Consider the following 14,681-nt stretch of genomic DNA (forward strand, 5'->3'; position numbering starts at 1 on the left):
GAGAAAAATCGGCTAAGTCCAGGATCCATATTATATGAAGAGAAAAATCGGCTAAGTCCAGGATCCATATATATTAACCTAATAATCGGCTAAGTCCAGGATCCATATTATATGAAGAGAAAAATCGGCTAAGTCCAGGATCCATATTACATGAAGAGAAAAATCGGCTAAGTCCCGGATCCATCTATAATAACCTAATAATCGGCTAAGTCCAGGATCCATATGATATGAAGAGAAAAATCGGCTAAGTCCAAGATCCATATGATATGAACAGAAAAATCGGCTAAGTCCAGGATCCATATATAATAACCTAATAATCGGCTAAGTCCAGGATCCATATAATATGAAGAGAAAAATCGGCTAAGTCCCAGATTGGGTCTGTCAGAAATACACTTCCAAGTTACCACACAAGCAAGCAAGATGGCCTAGTCATGGATCCATATAATATGAAGAGAAAAATCGGCTAAGTCCCAGATTGGGTCTGTCAGACATACACTTCCAAGTTACCACACAAGCAAGCAAGATGGCCTAGTGATGGATTCATATAATATGAAGAGAAAAATCGGCTAAGTCCGAGATTGGGTCTGTCAGAAATACACTTCCAAGTCACCACGCAAGCAAGCAAGATAGCCTAGTGATGGATCCATATGATATGAAGAGAAAAATCGGCTAAGTCCGAGATTGGGTCTGTCAGAAATACACTTCCAAGTTACCACACAAGCAAGCAAGATGGCCTAAGGATGGATCCATATGATATGAACAGAAAAATCGGCTAAGTCCCAGATTGGGTCTGTCAGAAATACACTTTCAAGTTACCACACAAGCAAGCAAGATGGCCTAGTGATGGATCCATATGATATGAAGAGAAAAATCGGCTAAGTCCGAGATTGGGTCTGTCAGAAATACACTTTCAAGTTACCACACAAGCAAGCAAGATGGCCTAGTGATGGATCCATATAATATGAAGAGAAAAATCGGCTAAGTCCGAGATTGGGTCTGTCGGAAATACACTTTCAAGTTACCACACAAGCAAGCAAGTTACCACATGAAGAGAAAGCCGGCAAAGTCCGGGAATGTTACCACATGAACTGGAAAATGGGCAAAAACCTACCTTCACAGGCAACGTGAATAAGTCAGGCTGTAGACATCGGATCGACAAGCCAAAGACTGATATGGAAAGGAAATGAGTAGTACTAGCTTTCCTGAGAGTTGCAGAGCTTAGACTGCATATGAACGAAAGTTATTAAGCGTCAAAGTCAGAGAAGTTACCCAAAGGAACACAAGTTCCAACTTAGAGCATGTATACCGCCTAGACGGTTAGAGGTACGGCCAGGCTGAGGAATAAGGAAATGTTGGCCAACATGTTCCCTAACTATCCCCCGAAGACCGCAAAGCAATCCAACATCAACCAAGAAAGTTATAGCCCGATCAAGGAAACACCTACTTTGCACCGATATTGCACCAAATACATGTACCAAGCACCTTCGGTTGCATACCTGCAGGGGCTTACCATAGTAGGCCATGGAAGACCGATATACCGAACATAATCACTTTCTATCTCCTCGGGTGTTTGAGATAGCGCTTTGCGGTACAAGAACGAAAGTTAGACTATATCTTGGTGCATCTTTTTGCCCAAGATCACAAGACCCTATCTACCAAGGCAAGAAAGTTGTGTGGGGACAAAATGTCCAAAAGTGCCCAAAGTGGCACACTTGAACCATATATTCGAGAAAAACACAAGTGTGGGCCCGAGCTAGCAAGTTGAAATGTTCTGACCGTCAGTAGCCCTAGTTGAGGTGCACTTATCATTATATGAGGCCAACGTGCCAGCTAGTCTCTAAAGGGGCGATATGGGTGTTCCAAGGTTTGTACCCAATTGAGGAAAAAACAGGGTAAGGTACGGTGTACCGCGAATAACTCGGGCTATAGATGTCCGATCGATGAGTTTGGCATATGTATGGAAAGGTCTCGACGAGACCTAACTACCCTGAAAGTATGAAGGCAAAGACTTGAATGACCGGGAAGTTATTAAGTGCACAAGTGGTAAAGTTGCACCAAAGTCCATGTTACCCGAAGTGGTACATGAACACCCAATATTCGACCAAAACACAAGTTTAGAGACGAGCTAGCGAGCTACATTGTTCAGACCGTCAGTAGCCCGCATCAAGACACGCATTTCATTATATTGAGCCTAGCCGCTAGCTCGACTCGAAGTCGGTCATATGGTTGGTTGATGATTTGGACCGACCACGTGGTGTACCAAGGTGATGTACCTTTCATGAATTAAAACTCTGGCTGTATGGCACTGAGCGACAAGCTAAGGTGTGATTTGGAATAGTCTTGAGTGGGACTATTTAGGAAAAATGCGAACAAAAAATCACAAAGTCCTTGGGCGAAGCTATTAGCGAAACATAGAGCAAATTGGTACCAAAAACTCTGGAAATGGGACTTGAGTCAAAAATAACCGCAAGTTGGAGAAGAGATAGCAAGCTTGCGTAGAACAATTATATTTGGTGCATGGTATCACCAACAAAAAAGTATATGGGGCCAAGGTGCTGGCTGGCCTCCAAAGTGGAGATATGGGCGATCCAAAGTTTGTACCCAAGTACGAACAAGTATGGAAAAAACAGGGTAAGGTACCAAGTACCATGAATAACTTCGGCTGTAGATGGCCGAGCAAGACAAACGGCATACCGTTGGAAAGGTCTCTGGGAGACCTATCTACCCTGAAAGTTTCATGAGGCTGAGTTGAAAGACCACGGAGATATTAGGTGATGATGGTCGTATTTGGGGACCAAGTCGCAGGAAATGGCACTTGACCAAAATCCCCCTTGGAAGGTGAATACCGGCTTACCGGTAAGAGATAGCGACTTGGCTTAGAATATTCATAAGTTGGGCGTGTAGAGACGCAACTTTCATTATATGGGGCCAACCCGGTCAGGGTGCTCCAAGTCGGTCGTTTGGTCGGTTTATGGTTTGGGCCGACCACGTGGTGTACCAAGTTGAGGTACCTTTCATGAATTATAACTCGGTCAGTTTGCCACCGAGCGACAAGTTCCGTTGTGATTTGGAATGGTCTTGAGAGGGAATATCAAGCAAAAATACAAACAGAATATCAGCTTGTCCATGGCCGAAGCTATTAGTGAAACATAGAGCAACAAGGGTCCAAAAACGAATGAAATGGGACTTGGACCAAGAATAACGGCAAGTTGGAGAAGAGATAGCAAGTTGACGTAGAACAATTATATTTAGTGCATGGTATGACCAACAAAAAAGTATATGGGGCCAAGGTGCTGGCTGGCCTCCAAAGTGGAGATATGGGCGATACAAAGTTTGTACCCAAGTACGAACAAGTATGGAAAAAACAGGGTAAGCTACCAAGTACCATGAATAACTTCGGCTGTAGATGGCCGAGCGAGGCGAACGGCATACCGTTGGAAAGGTCTCGGGGAGACCTATCTACCCTGAAAGTTTCATGAGGCTGAGTTGAAAGACCACGGAGATATTAGGTGATGATTGTCCAATTCGGGGACCAAGTCGCAGGAAATGGCACTTCACCAAAATCACCCTTGGAAGGTGGATACTGGCTTACCGGTAAGAGATAGCGACTTGGCGTAGAATATTCATAAGTTGGGCGTGTAGAGACGCAACTTTCATTATATGGGGGCAACCAGGTCAGGGTGCTCCAAGTCGGTCGTTTGGTCGGTTTATGGTTTGGGCCGACCACGTGGTGTACCAAGTTGAGGTACCTTTCATGAATTATAACTCGGTCAGTTTGCCACCGAGCGACAAGTTCCGTTGTGATTTGGAATGGTCTTGAGAGGGAATATCAAGCAAAAATACAAACAGAATATCAGCTTGTCCATGGCCGAAGCTATTAGTGAAACATAGAGCAACAAGGGTCCAAAAACGAATGAAATGGGACTTGGACCAAGAATAACGGCAAGTTGGAGAAGAGATAGCAAGTTGACGTAGAACAATTATATTTAGTGCATGGTATGACCAACAAAAAAGTATATGGGGCCAAGGTGCTGGCTGGCCTCCAAAGTGGAGATATGGGCGATACAAAGTTTGTACCCAAGTATGGCAAAAACTGGTAGAGGTACCTTTCATGAATTACTGCTCAGGCTGTATGGCACTTAGCGGGACGCTTGGCTCTGGTATGGAATAGTCTTGAGTGGGACTATCAAGGAAAAATACGAACAAAAAATCACCATGTCCACGGACGAAGGTATTAGCGAAACTTAGAGCGAAATTGCGACCAAGTCGCTGGAAATGGCCCTTGGACCAAGTATACCGTCAAGGCGGTACGAGATAGCGAGTTGACGTGGAATATTTATAAGTTTGCCTCCACGAGACGAAAGTTTAGTTATATGGGGCCAACCCGCTCAGGGTTGTCCAAGTCGGTCATATGGCTGATCGAAATTTTCGACCAAGTACTGAGAAAACAGGGTAAGGTACCGTGTACCTCGAATAACTTTGGCTGTAGATGTCCGAGCGAGGCGAACGGCATAGCGTTGGAAAGGTCTTGAGGTGTTCTAGGCACCCTGAAAGTATGAGAAGGCTACCTGGAAAACTCGTGGAGATATTAGAGAAACATAGGGCCCAAAAGATACCAAGTCGCAGGAAATGGGCCCTCCATGAACACCCTAAAATCCCAATTACGGCTAAGTTGCAGGCCAGCTAGCGAAGTGAAATGTTCTAGGCATAACTAGAACACGTTAAGGCGCAACTTTTTGAATCAGAACTTTTTTCGATATCTGGCCCCCAAAGGGGGGATATGGTCGATCCAAGGATTTTTCCAAGTTTCGGTACTTTTTACGGTATCACTCATAGCTCCGGCTGTAAGTAAGCAAATGACAATCTAAGACATGATTTGGAAAGGTATTGAGTAGTACTAACTTACGTTAGAACACAGCGAAGCGCTATCGGTTCATGGCAAGGCCGATATAAGCAGTCAAAGATGAAAAATGTTGACAAAATGAACAAAAATTACCTTGGTACGCGAATAGCGGCCAGGGATGAAGAGGTACGAAGGTGGTGTAGAACAATTATAATTAGGGCTTGGTACGCTCTAAAAGTTTGCCGAAGACCGCAAAGCGCTCAGACCCATAGAAAGGGGTCATTTGGGCCGAACAGTGCGTGCAAAGAGGTGAAAATGCAAAAATTGCACTTTGGGGGGCGATTTGCGGGGGGAAGGAGGAGTCGGAGGGCAAAATGTCTCTTGACCAAAAAGTCTTATCTCGTCGAGATCTACAACATTGCCGAAGACCGCAAAGCGCTAGCTCGCAATCGAAAAATCGAGAATTTGAAAATTTTCTAAGTCTTGGGCTCCCTAAGGAAAAGTTTCAAAAATCACGTTTGTCCCCAATTTTGAAGGGGAAGGAGTCGGTTCCGGGGCATGGTGTCTTCGGCAAAAAGTCTTATCTTTTTGCGTACTTTCGACTAGTTCAATAAAAATTTTTGACCCAAAATTTGTTCGGCGGACCCCTAGGTCGAAAAACCCGAAAAAAGTCGAAAAAAGTCGAAAATGTCGAAAAATGAGAAAACCTCATATTCGGACTCTACACGAGCCCCAGATATTGAAAAGTGAAATCCGCGGTCGATTTGGAACAAAAAATTTACCTAGGCAAAGTTGTATGGAGGTAGGGACCCCTGAGAAAAAAGTTTGGTCCCGAGGCTCCTTGGACCACCAAGTCCCTAGGTCGGACCAAAATCGGAAAAAATCCGACCAAAGTCGAAAGTGTCGAAAATTTTAAAAAACCCCTTTTGGGGCCCTATGGCCTCCCTAGATAATGAAAAGTGAGGTCCGCGGCCGATCCGGAAGAAAAACTTGACCTAGGCAAACTTGTATGACGGTGGGGACCCAAAAAAATTTCGATGAGTGTAGTTTAGACAGGCCGGAAAATGTATCGGTGGTCCGTATCAAGGGACGTCTTTTAGTTCCATGGGGTGGTGGTCGTCGAACAAAGTCGCCTAGGTCGACCACCAGAAAGACCAGTCGTGTTGTAATGGATGTTTTGACCACTTTACTAGGGAAACCTAGTAGGTCGAAGCAAATTTGGGGTTCGAGATGAGTTGGTGAAAGTTGGTCCAACCTAGGTGTGCTTGGTGGAGGTTGACCATGAAAGTAGAGCATGATGGGAATGACCATAACTTTGGTTCTAGATGTCGGATCGGAACACTTGAGGCAGTTTTGGAAAGGTGAAGGCCTGCTCTAGCTATGTTTCCTACCAAGATAAGCGCCTACTAGTGACCCGGAGGAGGTATTAAGGGTCAAAGGCAAAAAGGGGTACCCTAAAGTGCATGTGACCAAGAAAATGGGAAAAACGGTATCGCGTATAGCTCAGGCTGTATGGCTCGGATCGGAAAGCTTGGATATGCGTTGGAAAGGTCTCAACGAGCGCTAGCTATGTGTCCTACCAAGCGAAGCGCTAGGTGTTGAGCAAGTCGGTCATATTAGAGGGCAAAGGTGAAAAATGGTGGTTTAGAGGCGAAAATTCACCTTATGATCGAAAATAGCGGGCGAACGATAAGAGCTACGAACACGGCGTAGAACAATCATAAGTACGTTACCACAAGACCTAACTTTGGCCAATATAGAGCGAGAAGATCGGAGGTACCCATCAGGGTGATATGGCTGGTTCAAAGTTGGACCAAAACGAGACTTGAGAAATGGGTTGAAACACGGTATCGCGAATAACTCAGGCTGTATGGAACGGATCGACAAGCTAAGATCAGTGTTGGAAAGGTCGAACCGAGCGCTAACTATAATCCCAAACAACCGAAGCGCTAAGTGTTGAGCAAAACTGAGTTATTAAGCGACAAAGTGGAAAAATAATACCAAAATGGCCAAAAATCACACAAGACCAAGAATACCGAGCAGGCGGTAAGAGATAGCGGGTTGACGTAGAATACTTATAAGTTTGCCTCTACGAGACCTAAAAGTCGGCCATAGACAGCGAGAAGATCGGACCACTCTGGAAGGGTGATGCGAGTGGTCAAAAATTGGCAAAAATGAAACATGGCTAAAATGGATTTGACTTGTGCACCATGTAGCTCCGGCTGTATGGCATGGATTGTTAAGCTAGGATATGTTTTGGAAAGGTAACACCCAGCGCTAGATACGACTAGAAGAAAGCAAAGCGCTAACTAGCATGATTTGGAAGTTATTAAGCGTCAAAGTCGAAAAATGTTACCAAAATTGAAACTCGAGTACATTGGGCCAAAAAGTACAAGTTGTGAAATTTGGACTTACGAGTAAAATACCGAGCAGGCGGTAAGAGATAGAGACTTGGTGTAGAACAATTATAAGTTGGGCATGTTATAACCTATATTTGGCCCGAACATAGTCTCGAGATCGGTGGTACCTAAAAGGGTGGTACAGGTGTTAGATGGTTTTCCCAGAGCATAAGCTCCACATGATATGGAAAACGGGAAACATCATAACTTCGGCTGTATGGCATGGAATGGAACGAACAAGGTATCGATGGAAAGAGAAAAGGTAGCGCTAACTATAATTCCTTCCAAGCAAAGCGCTAGCATGTGACCGTTTGGGTGTTATTGTGAGTCAAAGTCTGAAATTGTTACCACGAGAGGCGAAAATCCAACTAAGTCCATGAATACCGGGCTGGCGGTAAGAGATACGGCTTGGCCGTAGAACATTTATAAGTTGGCCAAGACAAGGCCTAAGTTTCGTCCATAGACGACAAGAAGATCGAAGATACCTGAAGGTGAGATATGGGCGTCCCAAAGTGGGCCTTTGAAAAAGTGACAAACTTCCCTTATAACAGCATACACCAAATATCTCTGGCTCTATGGCACCGAATAAGAAGTTGAGCTCAGCGACAGAAAGGTGATAGTCAGCGCTAAATATCATACGAACAGAGTGAAGCGCTAAAGGGAAAGGATCTTGGTGATATAAGGTGACAAAGTCGAGAAAAGTTGCCTCAAAATCATGAAAAATGTGAAAAAATGGCTAAGTCCCGGGTGCCTTAAGGGCAGGTTAATCGAATGTACCGAGCTGGCGGTACGAGATAGAGACTTGGTGTAGAACAATTATATGTTTGGCATGGCAAGACCTACATTCGGTCAATACAAAGTGAGAAGATCAAAGATACCCGCAAGGGTGATATTGGTGTCCAAAGGAAAAAAGCACTAAGTCTTGGGAAACTTATATGAAGAAAAAGGACCCTGATGGGTCATATGGGATGGATCGAAAAATCGGCTAAGTCCCAAAATGGGGATGTCAGAACTACACTCATGTGTTACCACATCAAGCAAGGCAAACTTATATGAAGGAAAGGACCCTGATGGGTCATATGGTATTGATCGAAAAATCGGCTAAGTCCCAAAATGGGGATGTCAGAACTACACTCAAATGTTACCACACCGAGCAAGGCAAACTTATATGAAGCAAAGGACCCTGATGGGTCATATGGTATTGATCGAAAAATCGGCTAAGTCCCAAAATGGTGATGTCAGAACTACACTCAAATGTTACCACACCAAGCAAGGCAAACTTATATGAAGCAAAGGACCCTGATGGGTCATATGGTATTTTACGAAAAATCGGCTAAGTCCCAAAATGATGATGTCAGAACTACACTCAAATGTTACCACACCAAGCAAGGCAAACTTATATGAAGGCAAGGACCCTGATGGGTCATATGGTATTTTACGAAAAATCGGCTAAGTCCCAAAATGGGGATGTCAGAACTACACTCAAATGTTACCACACCAAGCAAGGCAAACTTATATGAAGCAAAGGACCCTGATGGGTCATATGGTATTTTACGAAAAATCGGCTAAGTCCCAAAATGGGGATGTCAGAACTACACTCAAATGTTACCACACCAAGCAAGGCAAACTTATATGAAGGAAAGGACCCTGATGGGTCATATGGTATTTTACGAAAAATCGGCTAAGTCCCAAAATGGGGATGTCAGAACTACACTCAAATGTTACCACACCAAGCAAGGCAAACTTATATGAAGCAAAGGACCCTGATGGGTCATATGGTATTTTACGAAAAATCGGCTAAGTCCCAAAATGGGGATGTCAGAACTACACTCAAATGTTACCACACCAAGCAAGGCAAACTTATATGAAGCAAAGGACCCTGATGGGTCATATGGTATTTTACGAAAAATCGGCTAAGTCCCAAAATGGGGATGTCAGAACTACACTCAAATGTTACCACACCAAGCAAGGCAAACTTATATGAAGGAAAGGACCCTGATGGGTCATATGGTATTTTACGAAAAATCGGCTAAGTCCCAAAATGGGGATGTCAGAACTACACTCAAATGTTACCACACCAAGCAAGGCAAACTTATATGAAGGAAAGGACCCTGATGGGTCATATGGTATTTTACGAAAAATCGGCTAAGTCCCAAAATGGGGATGTCAGAACTACACTCAAATGTTACCACACCAAGCAAGGCAAACTTATATGAAGCAAAGGACCCTGATGGGTCATATGGTATTGATTGAAAAATCGGCTAAGTCCCAAAATGGGGATGTCAGAACTACACTCAAATGTTACCACACCAAGCAAGGCAAACTTATATGAAGCAAAGGACCCATATGGGTCATATGGTATTTTACGAAAAATCGGCTAAGTCCCAAAATGATGATGTCAGAACTACACTCAAATGTTACCATACCAAGCAAGGCAAACTTATATGAAGGAAAGGACCCATATGGGTCATATGGTATTTTACGAAAAATCGGCTAAGTCCCAAAATGTGGATGTCAGAACTACACTAAAAAGTTACCACACCAAGCAAGGCAAAGTACCTAGGTGAACCCTAGGAAGAAACACGGACCAAGTCAGATGGCCTAAGTCAATAGAACAAGTGACCTAGGCAAAGTTGTATGGCGCTGAGGACCCTGAAAAATCTGGTTAGTGTAGTTTAGACAGGGTTGGTTTTTGGGTCGGCCGAACCCCCTTATTTTGGGTTTTGGCCTCATCAAGAAGCTACACCTAGGCAAACTGCCTAGGGTGAAAGTGCGAAGACCAATCGAATAGTAAGACAAGTTTTGACCGATCGCCCTAGGCAAGCTTGTATGAAGAAAGTGACCCTAAGGGTCATATGGAAATACATGAAAAATCGGCTAAGTCCCAAAATTGGGATGTCAGAACTACACTAAAAAGTTACCACATCAAGCAAGGCAAACTACCTAGGTGAACCCTAGCAAGAAACACGGACCAAGTCAGATGGCCTAAGTCAAGAGTGCAAGTGACCTAGGCAAAGTTGTATGACGGTGAGGACCCTGAAAAATCTGGTTAGTGTAGTTTAGACAGGGGAGGTTTTTGGGTCGGCTGAACCTCCTTATTTTGGGTTTTGACCTCCTCAAGAAGCTACACCTAGGCAAACTGCCTAGGGTGAAAGTGCGAAGACCAATCGAATAGTAAGACAAGTTTTGACCGATCGCCCTAGGCAAGCTTGTATGAAGAAAGGGACCCTATGGGTCATATGGAAATACATGAAAAATCGGCTAAGTCCCAAAATTGGGATGTCTGAACTACACTAAAAAGTTACCACATCAAGCAAGGCAAAGTACCTAGGTGAACCCTAGGAAGAAACACGGACCAAGTCAGATGGCCTAAGTCAAGAGTGCAAGTGACCTAGGCAAAGTTGTATGACGGTGAGGACCCTGAAAAATCTGGTTAGTGTAGTTTAGACAGGGGAGGTTTTTGGGTCGGCTGAACCTCCTTATTTTGGGTTTTGACCTCCTCAAGAAGCTACACCTAGGCAAACTGCCTAGGGTGAAAGTGCGAAGACCAATCGAATAGTAAGACAAGTTTTGACCGATCGCCCTAGGCAAGCTTGTATGAAGAAAGGGACCCTATGGGTCATATGGAAATACATGAAAAATCGGCTAAGTCCCAAAATTGGGATGTCTGAACTACACTAAAAAGTTACCACATCAAGCAAGGCAAAGTACCTAGGTGAACCCTAGGAAGAAACACGGACCAAGTCAGATGGCCTAAGTCAAGAGTGCAAGTGACCTAGGCAAAGTTGTATGACGGTGAGGACCCTGAAAAATCTGGTTAGTGTAGTTTAGACAGGGGAGGTTTTTGGGTCGGCTGAACCTCCTTATTTTGGGTTTTGACCTCCTCAAGAAGCTACACCTAGGCAAACTGCCTAGGGTGAAAGTGCGAAGACCAATCGAATAGTAAGACAAGTTTTGACCGATCGCCCTAGGCAAGCTTGTATGAAGAAAGGGACCCTATGGGTCATATGGAAATACATGAAAAATCGGCTAAGTCCCAAAATTGGGATGTCTGAACTACACTAAAAAGTTACCACATCAAGCAAGGCAAAGTACCTAGGTGAACCCTAAGAAGAAACACGGACCAAGTCAGATGGCCTAAGTCAAGAGTACAAGTGACCTAGGCAAAGTTGTATGGCGCTGAGGACCCTGAAAAATCGGGTTAGTGTAGTTCAGACAGGGGAGGTTTTTGGGTCGGCTGAACCTCCTTATTTTGGGTTTTGACCTCCTCAAGAAGCTACACCTAGGCAAACTGCCTAGGGTGAAAGTGCGAAGACCAATCGAATAGTAAGACAAGTTTTGACCGATCGCCCTAGGCAAGCTTGTATGAAGAAAGGGACCCTATGGGTCATATGGAAAATCCATGAAAAATCGGCTAAGTCCCAAAATTGGGATGTCTGAACTACACTAAAAAGTTACCACATCAAGCAAGGCAAAGTACCTAGGTGAACCCTAAGAAGAAACACGGACCAAGTCAGATGGCCTAAGTCAAGAGTACATGTGACCTAGGCAAAGTTGTATGGCGCTGAGGACCCTGAAAAATCGGGTTAGTGTAGTTCAGACAGGGGAGGTTTTTGGGTCGGCTGAACCTCCTTATTTTGGGTTTTGACCTCCTCAAGAAGCTACACCTAGGCAAACTGCCTAGGGTGAAAGTGCGAAGACCAATCGAATAGTAAGACAAGTTTTGACCGATCGCCCTAGGCAAGCTTGTATGAAGAAAGGGACCCTTAGGGTCATATGGAAATTCATGAAAAATCGGCTAAGTCCCAAAATTGGGATGTCAGAACTACACTATAAAGTTACCACATCAAGCAAGGCAAAGTACCTAGGTGAACCCTAGGAAGAAACACGGACCAAGTCAGATGGCCTAAGTCAAGAGTATAAGTGACCTAGGCAAAGTTGTATGGCGCTGAGGACCCTGAAAAATCGGGTTAGTGTAGTTAAGACAGGGGAGGTTTCAGGGTCGGCTGGACCTCCTTATTTCGGGTTTTGGCCTCCTCAAGAAGACAGACCTAGGCGAATTGCCTAGGGTGAAACTGCGAAGACCAATCGAATAGTAAGACAAGTTTTGACCGATCGCCCTAGGCAAGCTTGTATGAAGAAAGGGACCCTTAGGGTCATATGGAAATTCATGAAAAATCGGCTAAGTCCCAAAATTGGGATGTCAGAACTACACTATAAAGTTACCACATCAAGCAAGGCAAAGTACCTAGGTGAACCCTAGGAAGAAACACGGACCAAGTCAGATGGCCTAAGTCAAGAGTATAAGTGACCTAGGCAAAGTTGTATGGCGCTGAGGACCCTGAAAAATCGGGTTAGTGTAGTTAAGACAGGGGAGGTTTCAGGGTCGGCCAGACCTCCTTATTTCGGGTTTTGGCCTCCTCAAGAAGACAGACCTAGGCGAATTGCCTAGGGTGAAACTGCGAAGACCAATCGAATAGTAAGACAAGTTTTGACCGATCGCCCTAGGCAAGCTTGTATGAAGAAAGGGACCCTTAGGGTCATATGGAAATTCATGAAAAATCGGCTAAGTCCCAAAATTGGGATGTCAGAACTACACTAAAAAGTTACCACATCAAGCAAGGCAAAGTACCTAGGTGAACCCTAGGAAGAAACACGGACCAAGTCAGATGGCCTAAGTCAAGAGTATAAGTGACCTAGGGAAAGTTGTATGACGGTGAGGACCCTGAAAAATCGGGTTAGTGTAGTTAAGACAGGGGAGGTTTCAAGGTCGGCCAGACCTCCTTATTTCGGGTTTTGGCCTCCTCAAGAAGACAGACCTAGGCGAATTGCCTAGGGTGAAACTGCGAAGACCAATCGAATAGTAAGACAAGTTTTGACCGATCGCCCTAGGCAAGCTTGTATGAAGAAAGGGACCCTATGGGTCATATGGAAATATACGAAAAATCGGCTAAGTCCCAAAATTGGGATGTCAGAACTACACTATAAAGTTACCACATTAGCAAGGCAGACTTGTATGAAGAACGGGACCCTGGTGAAAGTAGCAAATATCCCAAACCGAACATGAATATTATACACACAAGAGTACGAACATAAAGGAACACGGACCAAGCGTACCGAGAGAATCGGTACTATAGAACCCTCGTGGTTCTACACAAAGACTTTATGTTAGGGGTTCAAGCCCCATAGTACTCAAACGGTGACAGTAGCAAATATCCCAAAACGAACGTGAATCTTATTCACAAGAGTACGAACATAAAGGAACACGGACCAAGCGTACCGAGAGAATCGGTACTATAGAGCCCTCGTGGTTCTACACAAAGACTTTATGTTCGGGGTTCACACCCCAAATCGAACGTGGAATTTACTTTCTGATGGTCATGCGGTCGTCCAAAGGGGTCTAGTATCCTGGGATGACAAGCATCACGGGCACAGCTCGTATCAAAACAGTCGAAGAGGCCCGCGAAAGCTTGCTTTCCATGGCTATGCGATGCACAAATTGAGTTTACTCACCGTAGTATAAAACGAACGAACCGAACCTATCCGAGTAGGGATAATGGGCGCAGTAACATACTTCTGTGACCCAGCGAGAGTTGAACGAGGTGACATGAACTGTCAGTGGCTTATATCAGATGGGATACATACATGAGATTGCTTTCAAATCTACACTCGAAAACCTAACCAAGTAAAAGCGAACGTGGGGAGGATTCGAAACCGGTAACGAAATCTTAAGCTGGAAAGAGTCATCACTATGGATACATATTATGCGAAACCAATCAAGTGCTCAGTACTGATCCAAAACCTAAGAGCACTAGTGAACACCTTATTCTCACCCTAGTTCACATCCAAGTGATCGACCACGTGTGTGAAGCAAAGACCAATCGAATTCCTCAATGGACTGAACACTATGAACAAATGGCCAAAAACGTTATAACTATCCAAACATCCTACTATCTAGCGAAAGTCATCACGATGGAACCATACAATGATCTTAACCTATAGCGCTCACCTATTCCTACCCAGAGTGCAAGTGAACATATTGCTCACCCTAACCAGTTCACATCCACGTGATCGACTAACATACCGAAGTTACCACAAGTCAAAGTTATACGTTTACAAGCGCAAGACCAATCGAAAACCCCGAAAGCAATCTCGACCCAAAATGTATTATCCGTGAGTGTAGTCGAGTCTCGTACTCGTCATCTGTAATCGTCGGATAGAATATCCAGTACACGGTTGTCTTTCCAAATGAAATCTACATACAGAACTCGCTCTTGGCAAATGGGTGGCATTGGCGCAATCAGGAGCGAGTTCCCGTCCGGGTGCCAAGTGATTGGCAAATGTCTGGGGGAAAGCAACCATATATTGATTTGTCTGTTAGTGTACTGGGTGTTTGAGGTATGTAGTATCCACGCTTGGTTGGGTGTGTCAGAGGACCA

The sequence above is a fragment of the Anopheles ziemanni genome (genome assembly GCF_943734765.1).
Source record: "Anopheles ziemanni chromosome X unlocalized genomic scaffold, idAnoZiCoDA_A2_x.2 X_unloc_75, whole genome shotgun sequence".
In the NCBI taxonomy this organism is placed as follows: Eukaryota; Metazoa; Arthropoda; class Insecta; order Diptera; family Culicidae; genus Anopheles; species Anopheles ziemanni.